At 33.6% G+C, this 25,589-nt stretch overlaps 1 non-coding gene across 1 annotated transcript; it reads right to left on the reverse strand.

The window, feature by feature from the left end:
- Positions 1-1,763: 1,763 nt before the first annotated feature.
- Positions 1,764-1,823, reverse strand: LOC147828820 (small nucleolar RNA SNORD37). The gene has a single exon (XR_015450106.1). It is a non-coding gene; the product is annotated as a small nucleolar RNA SNORD37 (small nucleolar RNA).
- Positions 1,824-25,589: the final 23,766 nt, after the last annotated feature.

Here is a 25,589-nt window from a genome sequence, read left to right on the forward strand (position 1 = left end):
CATCAATTGTTAGCATTGCAGAAGTGTATATACATACACATGTTATTAATATTATATTCAATACCCTTTGAATATAAGTTGAAAATATTAAGTTATCTTACTTTTAAATAGTTTTGGATATATTTTCCAAGAACAAACATATTCTCTTATAAACCAAAGTACTAACTCAGGAAATGTAACATTACATGAAAATTGAACTTTTATCAATCATCCTAATGTTTTCTTTTATAGAAATATTATATCTCTGTTTTAGGATGCAATTCAGAATAATTCATTGCAATAAATTGACATTTACTGCTTAGTCAGACTTGGCACAGGGTGTCATTAAACCTTTAAACCTTGAATTTTAAATATTTAAATATTTTTTAAATTAAATATTTAAATATTTTAAACCTTGAAATAAATAGCTGTGTACCAGCAGACATTTCTAGCTCCTCTGAACTTTAATCTACAAAATTGTAAAAACTAAATGAGAAACTATATGAAAAGTACCTCCAACAGTTCAAAGTACAAATTTGTGCTTAAAAACTGTTATCTTAAGAAAGGATAAATAGCATATATTCAAATGTAGAATTCTTTCTTTACTTAAACATAGTGAAAAAAATCACTTGTTTTTTTTCCTTCTCAGATCAAAGTTGTTTTGAAAATAAAACACCTTACCTTGAGACAATCTATTTCATTGAATAGCATCATGCTCTCTAGCACATGATTTAATTATACACAACAAAGCAATAAAGCTAAGATTCAGATTTTTAGACCATCAAAGAACATTTTTGTTGAAATACACATGAGGGCTAGTCTTGGATAAGAAATTACTTGAAAATGTTCCATTGGGCAAAACATTACATCATATTTATATTTAACTCCACAATGACCTTATGGAAGTATGCAAACTGGTACTTTCAACCAAGAGGGACAGAACATAAGGAACCCCTTTGCCCTGAAGTTTCTAATCCTTTTGCTCTGGTTCCTCTATCCACAGTTTTTGCAGCTCCACATATCAATTGTCTGTTACCCCAAAAGCTGCTGGTGGTTTGTCCACGTCAGTCAGAGCAGTGGCACTGTTCAAGGTGGTTTTGACTTTTGATCGTACCTGGTCTCACATTACTATTTTATTGGAATGTATATTTAAGGTTTTTCTCCCCAAAGAGATTATTAGTTTTGTAGAAATTGCTTAGCTGTTACATTTTCTTGGTATCAGCCCACCCAGCTTAGAGCACTGATGAGCGCTTATAAGTGCTAAAAGAGCATGTTGCAGAATTGGTGTTTTAAATCTAACTCTGGGTTTTAACTTTCATCATCTACCAAGTTTCCCTGGAGTGTACAGTCATCCTTTTTGTGTGTACTTGCCTGATATTACTTAAATTACTGATAAATCTGACAGCTTTCAGCTTCCAGTGAATTGCTCCTTCCAATTATTTTAAGATAGGACTTTACCCATTTGTCCCGTGGAGGAGCAGTAAGGGCAGGGGAGGAGAATTATCTCTTGTTGCTCTTAAGGTTCTCCTTTCTCTCTTGATTGGACTCTTCCTCTGTCTTTCCCTCCATTCTCCTATTGCTGCAGTAACTTTTTGTGGTTAAGACATTGTCTTCTGGCTTAGTCCTGCTCCACATATTACCTCTATCCTCTCTGCAGTCTAAAGCTCAAGTTGTGGAACCTCTCATTATTGGTTTTCTTTTCCTATATCTCCTTCAAGTACTTTAAATACTGCCTTCCAAACCAGCCCTCATTCATTCATTCATTCATTTAATTTTATCAAGGGTCTTAGACACTGGGTTTCTTCAAGTGAAATCAAAGTGAAGAAATTTCAGTCATCACAAGCTCTTTTATTTTTAGACAGTACTATAGCTAAACTTATTTTTGTACTCCATTGGGTCTTCAATATGCAGATGTATTCATTCTTTTAAAAATTCCTGCTTCTAATTTTCTCATAAGGATATTATATGGCCTAAAGTCTTAATCAAAGAATGCTAATAAAATAGGTAAATCATAGACTTGCAGAATATATTTATAAACCCATATCTGTCAAAAGACTCATATGCAAAATATATAATGAATGCTTGTGTCTTAGTCCATTCAAGTTGCTATAACAAAAATACCATAAACTAGGTAGCTTGGAAAAAATAAATTTATTTCTTGTAGTTCTGGGAAGTGCAGGATGAAGACATTAGCAGATTTAGTGTCTGGGGGAGCCAAATTTCTGGTTCATATGCAATAACTTCTGACTGTGCCTTTATGTGGGAGGAGTATTTCTTGGCTTTCTTTTATAAGGGGACTAATCCCATTAATGGAGGAAATTCCCCTATGGTGTGCCCTTATGGCATTAGAACATAGAAATCCCTAACTTTTAATACCACTACTTTGGGCAGGTGGTCAGGGTGGAGATATGAACTTCAACATACAAATTTTGGGAGAATACAAATTCTCAGGCCATAGATCCCTGAAAATCAATAATAATAATATAGACAATCCTATAAAAAGACACAATATTTATGTAGATCCTCTAAAAGAAAAATAGTAAATTCTCAATAATCACATAAAAAGTATTTACCAGGGAAATGAAAATGGAAAAGAACAATTAGAGATTTTATAGAATTATTTGTTGACTAAAATTTGAAAATAATGACAATACAAGCAATTAGCAAATCTGTGGAACAAATATAACTCTCTTTTAGTAAATCTATTTATTAGTATTTAAATAGTAAAACTATTTTGAAAAAGCATTTGAGCATTTCTTATAAAATTAATCATGCAAATACCCTATGACCCAATTGTTCTAATCTTTTATATTTATTCAACAACAATGAAATATGTCATAGAAAGATTATACATGACTGTTCATAACAGCTTTACTTACAACAGCTCAATATGAAAATTCCTCAACCAGGGAGTAAATTGTGGTACATGGAATTAATGGAAGATATAGGAAAAAAGCCCAATGAACCACTGTTACATGACAAAATGAGTGTACTTTAAAAATGCATTAAATGAAGAAGAGATTCCATTTAGATAAAAACTCAAGAACAGTAAAATTAAACTGTGGTGATAGAAATTAGATTAATGTTTTCCTTTGGAGAAAAGTTTGATTGGAGATTGGAATGATAGGGATTTCGATGTTGATAGAAACATCCTTGTCATGATTAAGAGTATTGGCTATATGAGAGTAGACATTTTCCACAACTCATACAATTGTATAATTAAGATCTGTATTTAAAATATTTAAATTAAACCTACATCTTAAAAATTAAATAAAAATTATTTAATATAAGAATTAATCCTCTCATAGTTGTGGCCACTGAATTGGTCAGGGCTTTTCAGAGGACCAATGAGATATACACAGATCTATAGAAAGGGATTTATTATGAAAGCTTGGCTCATAGGATTCTGGTTGTTGTAGTTTTAGTACAAGCCAGAAGCTGAAGAACCAGTAAAGCCAGTAGTGTAAGTGTTGATGCCATTCCTAAGGCCCAGTAACCAGAGTGCTGATAAGTCTGAGGACAGAAGATGGATACTCCAGCTCAAACAACAATAGAAAAGCTATCATTCCTTCACCTTTTTGTTCTATTTAGGCCCTCAACAGATTGGAAAATGCCCACCCATATTGGTAAGGGTGGCTCTTCTTAGCTATCAATTAATGGCACTTTCTCCTCAAAAAACTCACAAACACAACCAGGGAAAATGTTTTACCAGCTCTCTGAGTATCTCTCCGCACTGACACGTTGTTGCATAAAATTAAGCACCACAGCTTAAATGAATTTGATTGTTAAAAGAAATGCTATGGGGCATTTTTGTTGGCCAAATAATACACTACATGCAATATATTATTGTCCCTCCCTTTCGTTGCCAACTTCCAATATAATACTTTGTGATGAAGAGCTGGATCAGTTAGGTGAAACAATGTTAGTATAGATAAGATGAATAAGTGTTCTGCTGAAACCTTTAAACCTTGTAAGATCCCTTTGTATGTTTTTTTAATAGAGCCTTGTTTAGTGTCTCTCCCTCCCCCCAAAAGTCTAGAGTTTTAAAAGCTATCTTTGATCATTCTGTATATTCTCTTATTTACTACAAATGCTTGACCCCTTAATGTTTATAACCTTCATTAGTTTTATTTAATTAGTTAAGTAAAATAAAAAGTGATGGCTATTCGTATGAGAGTCATTTTTAACATTTTAAAATTATAATTTGACAGCAGGAAGAGGGTATATTATCACCAGCAAAGGGAATGGAATATCTGTGATCTTCTCATTCAAAGGCCATAATACAAAACGTGTCTTCACATTTTGAAAACAAAAGTACCAACAGAGAATATTAATTAGAAAATTCTAGAAACATAAAATGGATAAGTTTTAAATTGTTCTGAGTAGTGCGGTGAAATCCTGTATCAACTCCTTCCACCCTATTAATCATCCTTTCTAGTGTATGCATATTGTCTACTCAACCCACTGTTGGTCACTCAGTGCGCCTTCTTGGTCTAGGTCAAATGTCATAGTTTCCAGTATTTGTGTCTAAGTAAGTAACCATTATTTTATTTAATAATGTACACGAAGCACAAGAGGAGTGTGTTGGAAACTTAGATATATCAAATAGAAGCCGAAAGGGCTTTAAGTGAAAAAGTGAAAGTTCTTGATAAGAAAAAAAACCTGAATGCTGAGGTTGCTAAGATCTATGGTGAGAATGAATCTTCAGCCCATGAAATCGTGAAGAAGGAGAAATCTAATCATGCTGGTTTTGCTGTCATATCTCACACTGCAGATATTATGTCCACAGTGTGTGATTAATACTCAGTCAAGATTAAAAAAATACATTAAATTTTGGGGTGGAAGGCATGAATGCAAAACATGTTCTGAGTGATGGTGATATGTTGTTCTAGAAAGCACTGAGCCTATGCAAAGACTTCAGAGATCTTTGGAAATTTATAATCCCTGGCCATTTACTGCATCTAGGAAGGGATAGCTACTTCAGTTCCAGAACAGATGTAGACTAAAAAATACTTAGTACCGGAGAGGCTGAATCTTATGATGAAGCCGGTGCCATGCCTTGGGCAGAGCTGAAGCTAAGGAGAAAGGATAAAAACCAAACCAAGTTTTGATTGTTATGAAATCAAGCTCTTCTTGAAGAAGATGCCCAATAGTATTTATATTCATAAAAGTGCAAAGAAGTCACCAGGGTACAAAACAGGGAAGAACAAATTAACTGTTGTTATGTAGCAGCACTGCAGGGTATGTGACAAAGCTAGGTATAGTGTGCGGGGCAAAGAACCCACTTGCTCTCAAAAACAGACAAACAAGAAACTATAATTTGACAGAGACCCCACTCCATAACTTTTATTACAGTGTAATACTATAATTATTATCCTTCATTAGTTATCGTTGTGAATCACTTATTGTGTCTAATTTGTAAACTCCACTCTATTATAGATTTGTATGTATAGGAAAAAATAATATGAATAGAGTTCAGTATTATCCATGATTGAGGCAATCACTGGGGGTCTCACAATGTATCCCCCTACTGATAAGGGAATAGTATTGCACAATGAATAGGTTGAATAAATTATAATGTTCTGCAAAGAAAAATTATATGAGAAATGAGAAGAATAGAAATGTGATTTTGTTTAAATAGCCATAAATAGATAATTTGAAAACTCCACTTGAATGCTAAAGTAATTTAAGATTTTGAGGGTTGAAATATGATAGGTCAGAGGAACTTTAAGCCAGAATTCTAAGATTCAAATTTTGGTTTTTAGTCTAGTTAAAGGGAAATTGTTGTTTTTCTGGCATAATAGTTGTTCTGGATCATTTGAGAAATTTTACTTTTTGTTTCTTAGGTCGGGGATTAAAAGAAAAGGTAAAATCACAGGAAGACAAAGGGGTTAGAAATAAAGGAGAATGTTTTTTAAAAAATAAAAGCATGATTTAACATACAAAAAAAGTCATTCCTAGCCTGATTTTCAAACCACCCAATTTCAGTTACACAGGAGGACAGCTGGGCCATCAAGTACCAAGGCTTTTATCAACAGACTTAGTAAGATCAACTCACTGAGATTGTAATGCAAGGAGAACATAATGTATACTAGGTTTCAAGAAGATTTAGTTCCCATGTTAAAAAGAAATTAAATGGTCTTTTTCATGCTTTGCAATGGATTAGGCTATTAAACCCTAACAGAGTTCCCTTACTATTCTGAATGTTTACTTCTCATTAAAGGGAAAATACTGCAAACTTTTTAAATTGTAAGACTTTATTTCCATTTTCTCTAATAGAGTTGCTATTTTTTCTTTTCTAAATGTTACTTTCCTCATATTTTCACATATAAATCCAATAAAAATGTATTTTGCAGTACACTAAAATTAGCAAGAGAATTTACATAAAGACCCTAAAGCAATCAAAATGCAGAACCTAAATTTTTGAAAAGTATAATTTCATTTTTAACGTTGGAAAATATGAACTGGTTAAAACTAGAAATTGCCTTGTTGTTTAATTTAGTGGAACAGTGTATATTTCAAGGAAAATGTCACAGTTTAAAAGGTGCATAAGCTAGAAACTTCATATTTGCAGAAAGAATCATAGAAAACATCAAGTCATAGCTGAGATAAAATATGTGGATTAAAGGATAGTAGATACATTTACTTGCTGTACTAATAATTGGTACAGAGCATCAATATGCTGATTTGCTGAATGATATTGGTAGTGAAAACATCAGAGATCTGTAGGCTGTTGGATAAGTTAACTTGGCCTGGAAAACATGAGAGGACAAAGCTCTCTTTTAGAAGAACCAAATATCCAAAGATTCCTTTCATATTCCCAATCTCTCTTACATATTAAATGAAACATATGGAGAATTTTAGGATAGTCCTCTTTAGATTGGTGACATTTTTCCAAATATTTTATCTATATATACTTTATATAAAATATATTTATATGTATTTATATAACATATTTTATGTATTTCATATGATAATGTATTTACATATAATTTATATAAAATATGTTTATAATACAGACTAGAATCTACATATATAGACATATGTCAAATGTGTATTTACTAATTCATCATTCCAAATGAAACAAACAGGTGGCAAAAGGAAAAAGTGTTATTTACCTTTATTGTAATACAGTTCACCTCTTTTTTGAGTAAGAAACTATGGACATTATTAAATGCCATAAATAAATCAAATAGATAGTTTGAAGGATATGTAAGATTTTAAATGTCTCAAGTTTTGTCTGTGAAAATATCTCTAGTACACATTAGAGTGCATTATTACAAAATATATCTAGTAAGAATTTTTAAATGTACATACTGTTATACATTTCATAAACAAAGCATACAATAAAATTAGATAGGCCCAAGGGTGGTGGCACACACCTGTAATCCCAACATTCTGGAGGCTGAGGCAGGAGGATCACATGGACTTCATGGCCATCCTGGGTTACATAGTGAATTCAAGGCCAGCCTGAACTACATAGCGAGACCCTGTCTCAAAAAACAAAAAATAAACCCAAAACAAAACAAAACCCTAGCATAAAACAAATTGAACAAGACCCATATTTAATCTAAGAACTTGAAGGCTGGCTAGTGAAAATTCCTTACACCTCCCTAAAATGCTAATATCTACCTATCCTCGCATCCTTTCTTGCACTCCTAGATAAAGACATCACCCCAGAGCCTGTATGCTAGATCTGTTCCACTCCCAAATCTACTAGGTCTCAATAGATTGATTTTTATCATCCTTACTTTCTTTTCAGCATTTCTACCACCCCGTCTACTTTCTTCTAGACCTAAATATGTTCAAGAGTTTACTATTAAAATAATATAAAAGTAAAACAAACTCCTCTTCAACCTGCTTCTATATGCTCTTTACAATCTTTCCTTTTAGAGACAAGATTGCAAAGTAAAAGTCCCCTGCAATTAAATAAATTTTATCACATGTATTCATTCAAAGGTCAGTATAGTCAGGCTTCTACCAAAGGGATTCTAGAAAAGTTACTGATGATCAATGAACTATTTTATTTGGACACTATATGTGTTTTGCAATATAACCTTATTAGGCTTTCTGCAACATTTGAGACTATTAACTGCTTGCTTCTTCATTAAATTAGCTTCCTAATCTGGTAAACCATACTGCACAGTGAAGCAGTTCACCTGTGCATACAAAAGTTATCTTTTTCTGATGTGCTGAATAAGTCATCATGTTTCCCTCTAAACTGATCCTCCTTTCTCATTTTCTACTGCAAATATTATTTAATCTTAGCAAAACCCTTGGGTGCAATACAGACATTTTCTTCCTCGGTCACTAAATTCTGTAATTTCTAATTCCTTGTCATTTCTAATTTCTATCTGCTATTCATCTCAAAGCTTTAAATTCAGTTCTTTCATCTGCATCATTTCATCTGAACTTTACCCAATCAAGTGTTCCCTAGATGATATGAGATGGTTACAGAGATAGATGTTTGTATTTTCCTGCTTAAAATGTACCAGTGTCTTGTGATTCTCTAGAACAGATGGTGAAATATCTCTACACACAGTCATTTACGATTAGCATCCTTCTTCCTCAAGTCTTGAATCTATCTAGTGAGACTTCCCACTTGTCTCTTACAACTCCTTTAATCCAGAATTGCTCAATCCAGAATAGCACAGTCTCTGCTTCTGCCATTAAGACTTGCCATATTCACAGATCTTGATTACTTCAGATCTTGATTTCATTCCAGATACTTGGTATGCTTAAGTTGTTACATTACACTTATCAGCTGCTAAAAGCCTATTTTGCTTGTGGCTTTTAATATTAATTGTAATCTCCCTATCTTTATACCAAGTAGACTATCATTGTTTTTCTTTTGCCACTTCTACCTGTATAGATCATTTATATGCCCAATATGTCATTTGTAATACTTTGTTAATCCTATCATGTGTGTTTGTGCTGATGCATTTCCATTTCACAGTCATGCCTCCTTACTTATATTTTCATCTTCCATGTCTGGCATTGCTCCTGTTGGTTAAAGCATGAGTGATACAAGACTAATGCTGTATAGGGAAAAACAAACTATTTTTCTCTATATTCTCATTTCACAATTCCACCACTTCAGTCTGTTCACTAAATAATATGATTTTTTTTCTTATACCAAGCAATTATCCAATTTTTGATAGACAGTAACTGAATATCCTAAAACTTGACTCAATTCTGATGCTGTCCTAGAGAGAACATCAGATCAGACAGGCTTAGACCCTGTTACCCAAGCTTCTCCTCTTGAGAAACCAATTCCATGTCCAAGTTGATGTCTTTGCTTCTTAATGGACTGCTATAAATCAAACCCTCTCATTTGGTTTGTTTGTTAGAGGAATTCACAGGATTCAGGGAAACACATACATTTACCATTTTTGTATAAAAACTACAAATGAGTAGCCAGAACATGGGCATAGAGCGAGTTATATAGGAAGGTGAAAGAAGCCTTATACTCCTTTTCCAGAAGTACCACCACCCCAGCACCTCCGCATGCTTAGCAACTGGAGGCCTCCAAACCACCCATGGGGTTTCTATGGCAGATTAATTATGAATGGGGCCATCTATTATGTGTGTCATCTATTAAATAATTGGCCAATAGTGATCAACTGAATCTTCAGCCCCTCTCCCCTCTCCAAGAGGGTATAGAGCCAAACTTTCAATCCTCTGATCACACAGTTGTTTCCTGGCATCCAGCCCTCATCTGAAGGCTATCCAGGACCCCAAGTCACCAATCATCTCATTAACATAAATATGACCCTCATTACTTTGGAGAGTCCAAGGATTTTAGGTGCTGTATTCCAACAATAGGAGAAGGGGGAACCAGACACATATTTATTATTATGTCACAAATGTGCACAGGAAGAACAGTATAATCAAAGAACCAAAAATATACTTCAATTCAAGATAAATTCTCATTTCAAATCATTTCTATTTGATATTTTTAAAAAATTTCATAAGAAATTAAGATTAGAAAATTACCTTAAAAAATGAAGCCCATGCCTGATATGATTCAAAGAAAAGTAACTGCCATGTAATGTATACACAGAGACAAATATCACAAATATATAAAATATAGCCAGTGGGTGGAATAAGAAGGACTAATATAAGAGGACTGAAAATGAGCAGAACAGTGGCAGTATAAGAATGAGTAAATCCTGTTCAATGGTAGACAGCCCTATACCGTTAGTCCTATTATATTGTGAAATTGATGATATGAAATAAATGTTGACTGTTTTGTCATCAGCATAAAATAAACTCTGGACCACTTGCTGAGAATCTTTCCCTGGAAGTTGAGACAGATGGGATCAGTTCTGCCCTACCTCCTATCTGAGTCAGAGTCATGGAGTGCAGATCAAATGTAGCAGTTCCACATTTTCAACATAACATGGGAAAATGTGAGCTGTCACTTTCTGGACAAATCTTGCTTAATCACATATAACTTGAAATGCCATGTGACAAGCCAGGAGAATTTTCTTTTGCCAACGTCTGTCAGTGTGCTATAAAGTGGCTAGGGTCAATGGAATTCTGGTAATCTTAAAAATATTATTTGAGAATAATTCTAGAGAAGTTATTACATTTGCTTCAGTTGAGTATACATTTTTAAAAATTTATAGAGTCAGGTTAATTTAGCAAGAGTAAAATTTAAATTTGGGAGAAATTCTGCATAAGAATAATTTTTCAAAACTACTACAATTTTGTCACATTTTGTGCTATATAAATTAAGCTGGTAGCCAGTAATATATTTCTAGTAATTATTAGAACTTCCCTAATTAGGAAATTAAATCAATTATTTATACTCACAGCATTATTTTATTGATAAATATAAAATAATGATGTTGCAAACATTTTTAAATCACAGTTAAAGGATTTCTCTTGTTCCTATCTCTATTCTTCCTCCACAATCTGATATGCAATGGTAACTCCCTAAGCAAATCATATATTTTAAAGATAAAAGAAAACTCTAATCTATCTCTAGTCTTATTACTCTTAATATTGAATCAAGTTCATGATTAATGAGTACGAGCATAACACAGAAAAAGGAAGATCATTGGATTAGAGAGAGGGTCATACAGTGACATCATATGATTTTAATTTTCAGTGATCTTTGTCCTAAGTAGTGATTAATCATATGAACTAATACAAAGAAACAAGGATCGAGATACCTATGGATTGATAAAAATACTTTTCTAACATATGACTCATTCCTTTACCTCAAGGGTCTACAAGTACATTCAAATTAGGCATTTATTTACAAAGGCTGGTGCTGACACGGTTAAATTTCATAGTTGACAACTCTAAGACACAGGTCATGTAAAGTATTCTTTTGCCTGGGCAATAAGAAGATATTGTTTTATTTGGGAATAATGGCTACCAGCAGTTGTAATTCCTTTTAGTAATAATATATACAATGGCATTTTTTGTTAAGTGCCAATTGATCTTTCATTGTAGCAAGTGAAAAAATTAATTTTTAAATTTCATTAATTCCCCTATGATATTCTTTTCCAAACTTAAATAAATCATGTCCCTATAGTTATGTAAATGGTGTTACTTCCTTCTGTTCTTCTTTCTAATGCTAGGGTTAATAAAAATATGTAGCGCCAGCTCATAGAGAATTATGTCTGATAGCATATGCTGGTGAAGCCAAGAATTATTAAAATAGACACAGTAGATGGTGTGTTGAGAGGAAAGTAGCTTAATTATTTAGTTATGCTATTTCAACCTTCAGAGTTGACTTTTTCAAGACTAATGGATTAAACAACCCATGCCAGAGAATAAAATCATCTTTTGTGGTTTAAGTGGAATCTTGCTTGAAAGCAGAAATATAGATGAGATAACCAAAATTAATTAAACTTGCTAATGCTCTGTCCTTGGCTAGACAAGTGATACTAAAACTTGGCTGCCTATCAAAATTACCTGAGGATCGTTAACTACTACTGAAGGCTGAGTGTTATCCCCCACATTTTGTCTGTATTGGGTTGGAGAGTGTCCTGAATACCTGATTCCAATGAGCAGCCATAGTTTAGAATCACTGACCTAGTCAATCAACATAATAGGAATGGACATGGATTTTGGAAGCTTGGAAAGGACCTAGTTAGAACTTCAGTCCTAGGGCTGGGGATTTAGCTCGGTGGAACTGCGCCTGCCTCACAAGTGTAAGTGCAAGGTCTTGAGTTCGATCCCTGATACCCCTTCCCCTCAAAAAGAACCTCAGTCCTAAATATGATTTAGAATGGTCAGTGAGCTCCAGAAATGAGGCTGTTGAGAAAAGAGAAGAATATTATTTATGTGAAAACTAGTGACACATTATTTGGCTCATCATAAATATTAATAAATATTATTTTCATATCCTCTTTCTTTTCCTCATCTTTTGTCAACTGGGCCCTTAAAGGGTAGGAGACTAAATGTAGCAGCCACTTTTCACTGCACATGTGATCTTTCTACTTTGTTTCCTCATATTCTAGTTCTGTTTTGGAGAACACTGATGGGTAATGTGGGAAGTAAAGAGGTTAATGAACATATTCTTCTACTTGCCATTCCCATTTCTGACTTGCTGTTTCCCATTCACCTTCTGGTCTTCATTTGAATGTCATGTCTTTTGAAAAGCCTTTTGTAACTGCTCCAGCCACCACAAATTATGCTGGTTTCCTCTGCATTTCACCTCTACCTCCTTGGTGATGAAGCTCTAGAGTTAACTGCTGTATCCCCCATGCATACCACCCACTTAATATTTTTAACTAGATGAATAAATGAAAGTATTGAAACAAAAAATATTACAATTAATATGAGTCCATCTGTGATTATCAAATACATGGTTGCAATATTAATGTAATTTTTTAAAAAGTATACAAATACGAGTAATTTTGTCTAATTTTTTTCATTTTCTATTTTTTATCATTTATTTTCTCAAAAGATATTTTTGACTGCCCACTGACTTATGACAGACACTGTTGTAAAGACAAGAGATATAGCAGTGATCAAGACTGTGGTCGTGGAATATGTGAGTGACCAATGCCTTGACTCTGTTTGAACACAGTATTATATTCAGCAGTAAATGGTCCAAAATAAGAATAGGAGAGCTAATGGCTGTGTTGTGTGTGTGTTAAGGATATTGCTTAAAGAGAGCTTTTCTGAGAAACTAACATCAAGCCTGAGATCTGAAAGACAAAATGAGTCAACCATGTTAGATCTGAGGGTGGAAAATTACAGGTCAATGAAACTGAAAGTGCAAATTTCCCAAGGTGAATCTGAGGTGTCAGGTTCTATGAAAAGGAAAGGGCAAATGTAACAACATAAGGTACAAGGAGAGAAGGGTAGAAAATGAGATTAGATGAGAGTCAGAGATCAGTTCATGTAGCGAGCCTTATAGGATATTGTGAAGATTCATTTTTTATTGTAAATATGTTGTGAAATCTTTAAAGTATTAAATACTCTAGAAATATATATTTTCAGAAAACAATTTGGTTGATGGACTTCGAGGGTATGAGGGGTGAAGAATATGGAACATAACTGCACCACAGAGGCAGCAAGGGGACTTGTGGTTGTTGATGCAAATCATTTAAGAAGTGGCAAAGACCAGAAATGCATAGAAGGAATGTGTTTGTGGTCAGAACAGACAGCACCGGCTGACAGACTGGATGCTGTCATTGGTAGAGGAGGGAGTAGCTGAATGTGTAAGCAACCAAACTCCACCCCTGTGATGGGAGTCGATTGTTGGTGGTGTGTGCAGGTATCTTCTACTGAACATGGAAACTTCCAAAGCACAGAGCTCAGGCAGTGATTTTAGTCATTGTGCAAGAGTACAGCCTTGGCTGTGGTTGTCAGGAAAAGCTTTACTGAAGATGAAGAATCTCAACGAAGGATGATCAGAGTTTGGGAGGTAGTGTGCAAAAGCATGAAGGTAGAGTAGAAAAGTTTGAGAAGTAGTGAGTAGAGCCACCTGGGTGGATAGGATGAACTCAGGGAAATAGTGAAAGGCAACGAGGGTGTATTTTTATAGAGAATCCTAAATGTTGTACTGGAGTCAATATTTTACGGATCTATAAAACTAAGAAAGCATTTTGAAAAAATCACTAGGTAATATCATGTCAGGGGGATTAATCTAGCAATGTTCGCATAATAGATTGGAAAGACTAAAGTAAGGAGACTGTGTGAATACAATTCAAATATGATTATTCATCCATCAATCTATTTGCTTGCTAGTTAGAAAAATTCATTGAGTGTCTGCTGCTTGATAAAAATTCAGTCGTTGGAACTTTGTTCTTATCTAACAGTTATTGCTTAGATAGATATTCTCAAAAGGACATTAAAATACAAATACACACACACACACACACACACACACTCAACACACACACAGACCTGATGTCTGGGAAAGCAGCTTGCTTTTACTATTTTAACTCTGTGATGTTGTGATTCATAGTTCTCGGGTATGTTTGTGCACATGAGATGGATTATTTCCAAGGGATAGTTTTTTAAATACCTTAAAACTGTCCTCTAAATTAATTGTATATTTTATGTAGTCACAAATAACTGTTCTTCAAGCCACTCTACTGATGGACTACTTAATTTTTAAATTAAACAAAGAAATTTAAATCAAACTATTATTTCATTTTATAAGTATACTGCATTCTGTGTGCTTTGAATTTAGATATATTTTACATAGAGACAATTTGTTATAAAATTAAAAGATTTTACCTTCCATTGGATCACTGTACTAAACAAAGTCCTTTTAATTTATGTTTTTTCTTTTTTTTTTTTGTACCGGTGATTGAACTTGGGACCTTGCACTTGTGAGGCAGGCACCGGAACCACTCAGCTAAATCCCTGGTCCCTTTTAATTTATATAGGGAAAAACTATTAAAATGTAAGTCTTTTCTATTTTAAACTGTAGATTACATAGTATCTGGAGAATTTCTGTGATAGGGGACTTCCAGCAATATTGTATAGTCTGACCCCAACTCTGTTTAACACTGAAATTTTTGTCAAAAGGAAAAATATAAGTAACATATTAAAAGAAATATTAAGATTATATTCTAGGAATTTGATAGCAAGATTAAAAATTTTCATTTTCAAAACAGAATCTAAAAGCTGAAGGGAAGTTTTCATTGCACTGTTGGTACGATGTCTTGAGCAGGGACTTGGGGGGCTGGCACTACCTTCTCATTTCTTCCCAAATGTTTTAACTCTGTTATTGGGGAATTCTGCCCCTGAGCATGTGTGTAATTTATGGAAATGCCAATGCCAAAATAAAAGATGCTAGAAAGATATTTAGAAATCATATTTTCAGAAATTTTAGGAAATTTTACCTATATATGAAAGGAAGTTTCCTTTAGAATAGAAGGTCATAATGTACTAGAGGAAAGCAAATCTTATATATTCCTGATAAAACCAAATATCAGTACAGCATTTGAATAGGGAGGAAATCTGTAGTTATTTTATACCTTTGCTTTGAAACCACTATAGACAAATAATAATTCCAGTGTTATTTATGTTATCCAAGGGAATGGCTATAACTCTGGGTTTCAATTACTCACATGAGATAGGGAAAATTTTCTGAGATGAAAACCATCTGATGAGATCCTTTTACAGACTTGAACATAGTTACAACTATAATACATCCTTAGGAGTTTATTCTAAGTCTTTCCTTCACAATGTTTTTGAAATTTACATCCTGTTTTGAAAATAATACTTGTATTAAGGAAATATGCTAATAATATCATATTACTGCCTAGAGAACATTAGAAAATTTCTACAAAAATGAAAAATATTCTTATGATTCTTTACTGTACATAAGTTTATAATATTTCAAGTGAATCACTTAATACAATTTCAAATGCTTGCATTAAAATAAGTAAATGTGCATTTAAAAATAAAATTCTTTATTAAGGAGCATATTAATTAATGAACAATGTTACAAAAAGGAAAAAAAGAGCATGATTAATCAAGATGTAGTATGACTTTAAAGTTCATTTAGCAAGCAATTAATTCTGCTTCAGTGAAAACCACCAGGCTGTGTCTCAAGTCAGTTTCCAGGTGAGGCAAAGCAAATGCCACTGATGTCTTGCTATGTGGCTTTAAAAATAGGCTAAGTTAACCAGCTCAAATCAACACAATTGATGACTACAAAATGAGTTTTCAAACTAACCATTTTAAATAAATTTGAGAAAAGATCTTAAAGTCAGTCAGTTAATAAAGCTTAATTTGTTCCATCTGTGTAACAACACAGGGTTATTAGAATGTAAACATTTTTAGTAAAATGGTTAAGGTTTATCAAGTATTCAACTGAGAATTTTGTGTTTTCATGATATTGAATAGCCTCTTGTATAAAATTGTATGTGATAAGACTCCATCTAAATATGAAATAACTAAGACCATTCTATTTCTTCTGACACTATCTCTTCTGGTCTCACAAAACAGTGATGATTTATTGAGAATATTGGTAGTGCAAAGATACTCAGGCCGGGGATTTAACTAAGTGGTTCCACTGCCTACCTCACAAGCAAGGACCTGAGTTCAATACCCGGTACCAAAGAAAAAAAAAAAAAAAAAAAAAAAAGATACTACAAAGCCTACATGAACTGAAATTGAGCAGAAATTGTAGAAGTTAACCCATAGCTGAATAAATGGAACTGTTTTTAGTTGTTTACTTCTAATGACATCTTATTTTTATTCTTCAGTTTTATTGGTTAATAAAGATTACCCAGCAAACTTATTGAGCACCCTGTCTTTCTGCAACTATTAAATATGGCTTTATGATGTTGAAGGTAGGTGAGTTAATGACATAAGCAGAAACACAGACAAAATAACTTTCTCTGAAGGAATCAAATCATAAATAAGACGATAATTAAACTAAATCTTAACTTTCATTTAAACAATAATGTATAGAGAAACACAAACTCTTGTTTTTCTAAGCTCCTAAATTATATTGACTACTATAGGAAATAATTAAAATTGTTTTTATAAAGATTATTTTATTAATTTGCAGTTAAGCAAGTCAAATATGTAGTTAACAAGCATTTTTATAAAAATGCTAATAATATTATGAAATATTTCTTTTTATTTTTACCCCTGTCCTTTTTGTAATCTAATCTAATCATTAGGCAATACTTGAACCTATAACAACACTCTAGAAAGCATGGGGACTACAAATATGAATTAAAAATGTTGATTCTCTCCTCATTCAACTACTGGAAAATACATTAAATACTCATTACTTGCCAGGAACTATGGGTGGAAATACAATGATGAGAAAAATTTAATTTCAGTAAATACAAAAATACTATTGGGACAAGTGTTGGAAAGGGGAGATATATGGGTCAATAAGAAATACAAAAGATCTGACTTTATCAAAGATGGGAAGATGGTATTTCCAGAGCTTATGACACAAAAGTAAAAATACAAAGGATCCCCGTAATGGCTAAGGAAAACCGGGTGCATTGGGATGAAGAAGACCATGCCAAACATAGGGAATATGATATGCAAAAATGAAGAGCTTTAGGGTAACAGCCGGTAAATGTGGGAAAGAAGATGGGTGTGCCTGGACAGAAGGGTACCAGACTGCTCCGAAATCATAGAATAAAAAATAGAATTTTTATTTAGTTTTTAACAAAAAGGAAAAAGCTGTTGAAAAATTTAAGCAAAAAAGTGAATTAGGTAGATGTGTGCTTTGGAAAGATAGTCCTGGATGCAAGATTATTCTAGAGAACTTACTAACAGCAGGAAGGAGTGTATATGAACGTGAAAGTTAGGACAGAAGTCCAAAAGAGAGAGAATGGTTGAAGTACGCATGTCAGAAATTTCTTTATGGAGCCAAATCAATAGAACTCGATGATGAATGCGTGTGGGGGTAACATGTGACTTTGAAGTTTCTGATTTACTCAGCTAGCAGAATTATGATGACATCAGTGAAAAGAAATACTGGAGAGGTAAAAGCAGAGGAAAATATTTGGAGATTGCTCATGAGTCCAGTTTTAGAGAAGATAGTTTCAAGATATAGCTCAGAGAAGGTATTCAGAAACATCCCAGAAGAAAGGTTTACTTGTTAGTTGGACAAATGAGTTTAGTGTTCACAAAGCTAGTTTGAATTATAAATTTATATTTGTAAGTCATTTGGATAAATGAGATAATTAAAGTCTTAGACATAAGTGATATTATCTCAGGAGAAAGGAAAAAAAGAAAGAACAGAATTTGGAACTTAGTCTTGCTTTTATTGATTTCAGGTCTGTTATTTAGAGTGAGTCTTATTTACATGATTTAATCGTTGCATCATCCCCATGTTGTAGATGGCCAAACTGATTGGTTAAGTCATTCGCATACTATATCCTGAAGGCGAGTTCAAGGTGGTCTGAGTGAAGGGCTGTGGTCCAAATGCTACCTAGGTTTACCTTGACAATTACATTTTTTTGTAAATCAAATCCCAGAAGTTGATTTTTTAAAATGGATTTTCAATAATTCTCATATTTCCTGAATTTAACCTTGTACAATAGAAATGCATCCCAAGAACAACTTGGCTTCTTCAGGGTCAGTCTCCAGGGACTACCTCTCACCTCATTCCTGCTTCCAAGACACACACACACACACACACACACACACGCACGCACTCCAAGACATATGTGTAAGTGTATTCAAACATGGATACGCCTGACACTTTAAATCTTAGTCAGTGTTGCATATTTTAAAGGAAGCCTTCAGGAAGCAGTATAGGGCTTCATAAAAAATCTTTAAATGGCAGACTTACACCAGAACTAACCTCATACTGTAATTTTCTGGCTTCCATTCCATCTTCTTTTTGAATCTTTGTTTCTAGCCTGTCTCCCTCTGCTCCTTTTTAATTACAGCTATGAGAGCTCATGATTTCTTTTCTAAAAGGTTCTATCCTTTCTTCTTTTGCTCATACTCTCCCATTTGTATTCCATCTACCAAGAGCCCTAGCCACGGAACTGATTTTACTGGAGAACCAGTCTGCTCTAGAGTGAAGGAAATGATCTAGTACTTTCTGCCACTGAAAATTTTAGATATGATAGATAAGGTGGTAATTAAACTTTGTAAATATTTTATAAACAAATGAATTTCATTGTAGAAAGAACTAGAAATATAGAATTATGCTAGAAATTTTAAGACAATTGTAGGCATGAATTGAGACCTGTATTATGAATCCTAAATTTTAAAAGAGCGCACAAAATAAATTTTTAACTTTTGCTCTGGAAAAGCCTAAGTTGAACAAATTGTGTTTCTTGGATAAGAAAAATCTTGAACTTGGCTTCCTTTCAAAAATTCTTATCTATTTTTTCTTGAGGCTGAGAAATGTATGTTATTAGTTGCTTTGTATTTCTGTCTTCTTATTCACAATATCTTTACCCCATTAGCTTTTAGGAAGCTATATGACTGTCAGAGTCTGCAATGACTCAGTAGGGAAATGAAGGTAAACATTTATCCTAATTAAATATGAAATATACCTGATTTGCTATATTTTATTCATATGGAAAGAGCTCAAAAGTAGAAAAGATATATCATACAATTATTCATTTAACTATTAATGTGAGAAACTTTGGAAAAATTTGAAGCTTAATTACATGTTCAAGAAGCATCAGTAGGTAATTAGCACCATCAATTTCAGGTACTATACTGATGAAGAGAAAAGGACAAAAATAAACATTTTACAGCGTAAACCATTTTAAGAAATTCTTAAAGCTTTTCCTCTGCTTGAAACTAAAATGAAATAATGAAACAGCATTTCAGGGTGCTCTGAACAGACTCACAGAGCTAAACGTGCTAGAGAAAGCAGAGAATATTTGCACAGATGGTCTGCCATAGAGCTTGGCAAATCCAGCCAACCTACAGGAGTTCCAGGACAGTCATCTCTGCCAACAGGCAAATATAGTGCCTTTCAAATTTGGACGGCCAAAGCCAAAGTCTGAAGACACCATACTGTATGTAGCTTATCCCTAGTGAAAATCACAAGTAACAAGAACATTAAGTTATACAGTGAGGACAAAAGCTACTTATGATCTAGCTTTCTTGTAGCCATGCGCACGCCCTTGCAATCTCTTCTCAGCACTGCGTCCAGCGTGATCTGTAGATCTTATTGTGTCATTTCCATAAAACTGTCCACTGCCTTCTCTTTGTTCTTGGGATAAAGCTCCACATACTCGACATACTGCCAGTCCTGCGCGATGTGGCACTGTTTCTGTTCAGTCCGATCCGGACTGGCTTGTAGCACTCTTTGTGGCCCAGACTTGTCACCCATGGGGTTCTGACCCTCCCATGGACATTTGTCATTTCTTATCCATGGAAAGTTCTTCCCAGACCATTCACTGACTGACCCTGCCCTTTACCAACTTAACTTGAGGCCATATCCAACCTTTTTTCAGGAACTAATTTTTTTAACCAATCCTCACTCCCACCTCAATCCCTTCTAGATCAGGTTGCCCTGTTGTAGAATTTCATAATATCTCAGATTTTCCTTTAAATAAGTTAGCAAAGTATGTAAGTGCCTGGCATATAAATATATTGATATTTGTAGAATAGTAAATGAACTAAAATGTTGTTAAACACATGTTGAAAAACAAAGAGACACTGACATTATACTAATTAAAAACTTGTACATTTATTTCAATATCAAGAAAAGTAGAAATGAATATAACAATTGTTTAAAGACAAATGAAACAATAGCTTACTATTTTACTGATTTATTGCACAGAATACAGTATTTTAGTGGTCAGAGTTGCACAAAGTGCTGAATATACTAAAAAGCACTGGTCTCTACACTTGCAAAAGCTGAATTTTTTGCTTTGTGAAGATATGAAGTACATCTCAATAAAACTAATATTAAAAATGCAGTGTCCTAATGTAGCTTTAGAGCTTAGAGAAAGACTTTAAACATTCACTACTAATGGTTGATTCTCTGTATTTTTGATGCTATCAAATTTTTTAAAGTCTGGAATTAGGTTAAAAGACTTTATTTCAAAAGACCATTGCAAGAAAAGACAATTGCAAAGGGAAGATGCTGCCTGCCTAAAAGACAGACCTTATGTATCTCCAAGGTCTAGCAGAAAAGCTTTTCTTTCTTAGGGAGAAATAAAGAAGGATGGAAGTAACCAGATGTTGAAGACTGGAATAAATAAGGGGAATGATTGGGCAGCCAGACAGGAAATGTTTTTCTTTGTGTAGCTGATTTCCAGAAAGGACCATTAAGGAGAAATTATCTAGTATTTTAACACTTTTTCAAACCCAAAGATGGGTCAAAATGTAGGAACTTGGGAGAAATTAAACTTTGCTCAATTCATATTGCCAAGCAATTTGCCTAGAGTAGTGAGTAGAGCAAACAGTTTATTTATGAGAAAAAGGTGAGAATTTGTAGTCTGTGTATGTCCTTGCATAAGGATCTTTCAGTATTATCTAGAAAAGGAACTATAATTCTTTGCAGTAAACTGTTCGCTGGAATACAAAAGGTCGGGGGACTTATTTACTGTTGCTGTTTTCTAGAAGGATGGTACTTAGGTGAAATTTAGTGTTTTCACTTTTCTCTAATAAAACAATTCCTCGAAGTGTTGTTTTGCATCACTATTTTGCAATACAGTGGCCAGTACAGATTAAGTGGAACAGAGCCCATATTACATGAAACCAGTAAATTCTCTGCCCCCAAGCATTGTGAGCTGTGGCTATCTGCAGCAGATGGGTAGGCAGAGGACGAGGCTCAGGTTTTGTAGTATGAGAATTTTCTGTGTTTGAAATATTGTCACTTTATTGTAAAATATCAAACTTTGCAAATTTATTATTGCTTTGGGAAACATTTCTGTGGACATCCTGATAGAAGGGCTTAGAACATAGTTTTGGCAATAATTGTAGGCAGTATTAAATATTTTATGAGAAATACATTAGTGTAAATCACCATTTTAAAAAGTGAAACATGAATCGCTACCCAAAGAATTGAACTTCAGTGCAAGAAATCCTGATTTATCTCTGCTGTTGATACTGTGTATGTAAATGCCATTTCTCAGAAGCATAAAACTCTGAGTATAATATATTGGTTAGTGTAAGCAGTATAATATATATTTTTCAGGCTGTACTAGATTCATTAATCATATATTTTAAGAATTTTAAGCTTATTTTTTATGAAGCATTGCATTGCATGTGGCATTGATATGCGTGTATAATTTATTACTTGGCAAGTGAATTATCCTAGGCTATTTTATGTGCTTGATATATTGATTTTCAGTTGTGATAGATCATCTTAAGATTGTACATCTTTACTCATGGAGATTTATCCACAGAATCACATACACTATGGGGCAAGCTGATGCAGCCCTTTGAACACTTTCTATCAGCTATAAATAGAGTTGTTAACTGGAATCCTTAACCCCGCTAGGGAAACATATTTAGCAAGTTGAAAGAAATAACTTCCATCCAATATCTAATTAGTTGTTGAATAAGTGCCCATAAAAAGTAGTTTCATTACAGTATGTCTTTTTCTTCCATATACTTATCTAGGATCCCATTTTTAAAATCAATATGCAATGAGGTATACAGAGAAAGGGAGAGATGTCATCGTTTTTTAAAAGGCCTACTGCTCTGCCTGCTGATGGTCTTTTAATCTTTATCAGCTTAAATACGTGCACATCTATTGACTGTAATTATAACAACCTTTTTTACTTACAGAAAATTCTCCCTGAACAGAGCTCTGTAGAGAAAAAAACATGCAGTGTCCAACACCAAATGTGTGATGGTCACCAGCAAAAATGTGGTGTAAAGGAACCAGATAAGTGAAAAGGAAAACTTTGAAAACTTGGGCTGTAATTTTGATAATTTTATTAGGATTTCTAATAAATGACATCAAGGCTCCCCTGGAAGAATATGCCATTTTGTTAACTGTTCCCCAGGTGCGTAAGTCACAGGAATGTGGAGGAATAGCCCTGTTTACAGAAGGCTTAGTACTGGCACATATTTATAACATTATTGAATAAGTTAAGGGAAGGACAAATAAGTTCAACTGGATTTGAAAATGCATGTTCACTGCAATTTAGAGGTCACAAGTTGGGCCTGAAAGTCAAACAATTTTTTAGCTCTTCACAACTCTTTGGCCTTATCTTGAAGCGTTTTGTGAGTATTGAATGAATTGATACAGCTAAGTCTCATCACTCTCCCCTGGTACATGATATGCTCACAATAAAATTAGCTGTTTTATGTTCACCTTCTAGTACTCTTTCCTAACTCTCTTCTCAAATTTATTTTTTTCCATAAATTTTTGGTTGACTTGAAAATAAGAGCTATAAGTAATGAAGCTGTAATTCTTCTTTATTTGATTAAGTAGAACAACTTCCACTTAAAAAGAAAGATACAATTTCCATTTTAATATGCTAGCTTAGAAGTAATTTAACATATTCAAATGTGAAAAAAACTTGATTTCATAAGATGAGAAGTAGGTTTATTCTATGCTGAGTATTTAGAAGGAAAGTATTAAAATGATCAAAAAGAAAAGAGTGTGGGAAAACAATATTACGCATTCTTTTGAAATAGGGGCTGAACCCTCATCTGGCCAAAGTTATGGAAAAGAACAGTATGATTCTCACAGCTCATAGATCCATGATTTCATTTTTTTCTTCTTTGTTTATTAGTAAATGTTTGTGATACATAACAATTACACTCATCTTGGGGAACTGGAACAGCATAATCATTTTTACCTCCCTTTCTCCTCTCTGCCTTCCCATCTTCCTGTCCCTCCCACTCCCAGTCCCAGGTCCCCTTAATTGCCCAAATGTACCTGTATAGAATTATATGAAAACCAAAGTAAATTGTTTAACTCTCAGCTGTTGTTGCAAAAACTGCCACTAGATGTCATGTAGTTCTTATTTTGTCATTTCACAGAAGGGCTATGGACTTTGTATTTCAGGCTCTTGATAGTCAATGGTAATAAGATATTGAGGTTTATGTTTGAATGTGATAACATCAAATGTCACTAATATTGTGTCTGCTATAGAATTAAGCAACTATTTTGATGAAATTGACCTGTTGATTTAGTCAAGCCTAGATTTAATTAATTTGATAAGACTGTTTTATTATTTTGGTAAATGCCTGTCAGAATTTTATCTGATCTTGTCTCTAAATATAGATTTACAACACACAACACAATCATATGCCATGTATTTATTCAATTTATCCTCTGAGGAGTAGTTTAGCATTAATGTTACAAAAAGCCAATGTATGTAGTGTGTGTTATGACATTAGCCCAGACAATTTTAAAAACAAAATCATTTTAAGTGCCACTTAAAGAATATTATTATTGGAATAGCAAGGAACAAAAAGGACTCAAAACATGTTCACAAATCTTGGACACAATGCTACCACCTTGTTTTAAAATCATTTTTTAAAGAGCTAGCTTATAAACTGAATTAAAATAAATGTTTATTTTGAAATTGGCATATTTTCTCCTTTTTTGCCACTTATGTTTGGTGACAATTAGTGAAAAAACATGAGGGTGTAAAGATAGACAATGTGTAAAGTTAGAAGATTTGTGTTTAATTTCTAGCTTGTACTTCTACGCTCCTAATTGTGCCATAAATTGAATAGCTATTTATACTAGCTGAATTATAATTATCTAATCCGTAATTAATTTGTGTGAGAATTATGTCAGATTGTTTAAAAATTTTGTAAATTTTAGATTACCAAAGAATTAGAGAGTTCTAGCCTTTTGCACTTTTCATGTGAGTTGGGTTTGGAGAGGAATTTCTTTTACTCCAGAGATGAGTGGGAGTATGGTGGAGGGGGATGACAGGGAGTGAAGGACAGGGAATAGATTTATATTTCTCCTAATAACATTTTCTTCCAACCTTATTCTTTTGGAATTTGTTCCATTGGGCGAACTTCTTTACCTTGTGCTAAAAAAAAAAGCCTAATTTCATTATTTGTTAAATATCACCATATTTAGGCTGCATTGCCACTGTACTTCCCTGAGTTGGATTTTAGGGTGAAGCATCACAAACGTGAGATTGAATTTAAGAGACAAGTGGACTGGATACCCCATTACTGGCATGGCCCCTACTTCTGTCTTTGGCCACACTTCCCGCAGGCTGAAGTTTGGGGCTGTGTTCTGCTCTCCCTCCCTGGCTTACCTGCTTTTATTCAACCTGCAACCTACTTTATTTCTTTTTTTAATCTTCACTGCACATTTCTTTTTAACTTCTTATGAGTACTCAATTAGTTATCTTTAGATTCATTTTCTCTTTTCATATTAGGCTCTTGGGACATAAGGTTCGCACTTAAAATGGGCTATCAAGATATCTCCTAATTAAAGATAAGATGCTTATGCTCTGAGTATACCCGTTGATGCCAGCTATAAATATTACATTCTATTTCTGTAACAATTCTCATGTTACATGCTATTTATTGTACTACCAATAAAACTTATAGGGCTAGTGCCATGATCTATGGTATGAGATAAAGCCTTCACATTTTCATATTATGGATACTGTTGTTAATGAATTAATGAATTCAATGAATTAATTTTACATTATTTCATAAATGCTTTTATATTATACTATGCAAGTCCCTATATTTGTTCTTTTATGCTTTGTTTCCTAATCTCAATCCCATATTTT

The sequence above is a fragment of the Heterocephalus glaber genome, unplaced genomic scaffold (assembly GCF_053883595.1).
Source record: "Heterocephalus glaber isolate CG9 unplaced genomic scaffold, H.glaber_assembly_v1.0 deba00000901, whole genome shotgun sequence".
NCBI classification, from domain to species: Eukaryota; Metazoa; Chordata; class Mammalia; order Rodentia; family Bathyergidae; genus Heterocephalus; species Heterocephalus glaber.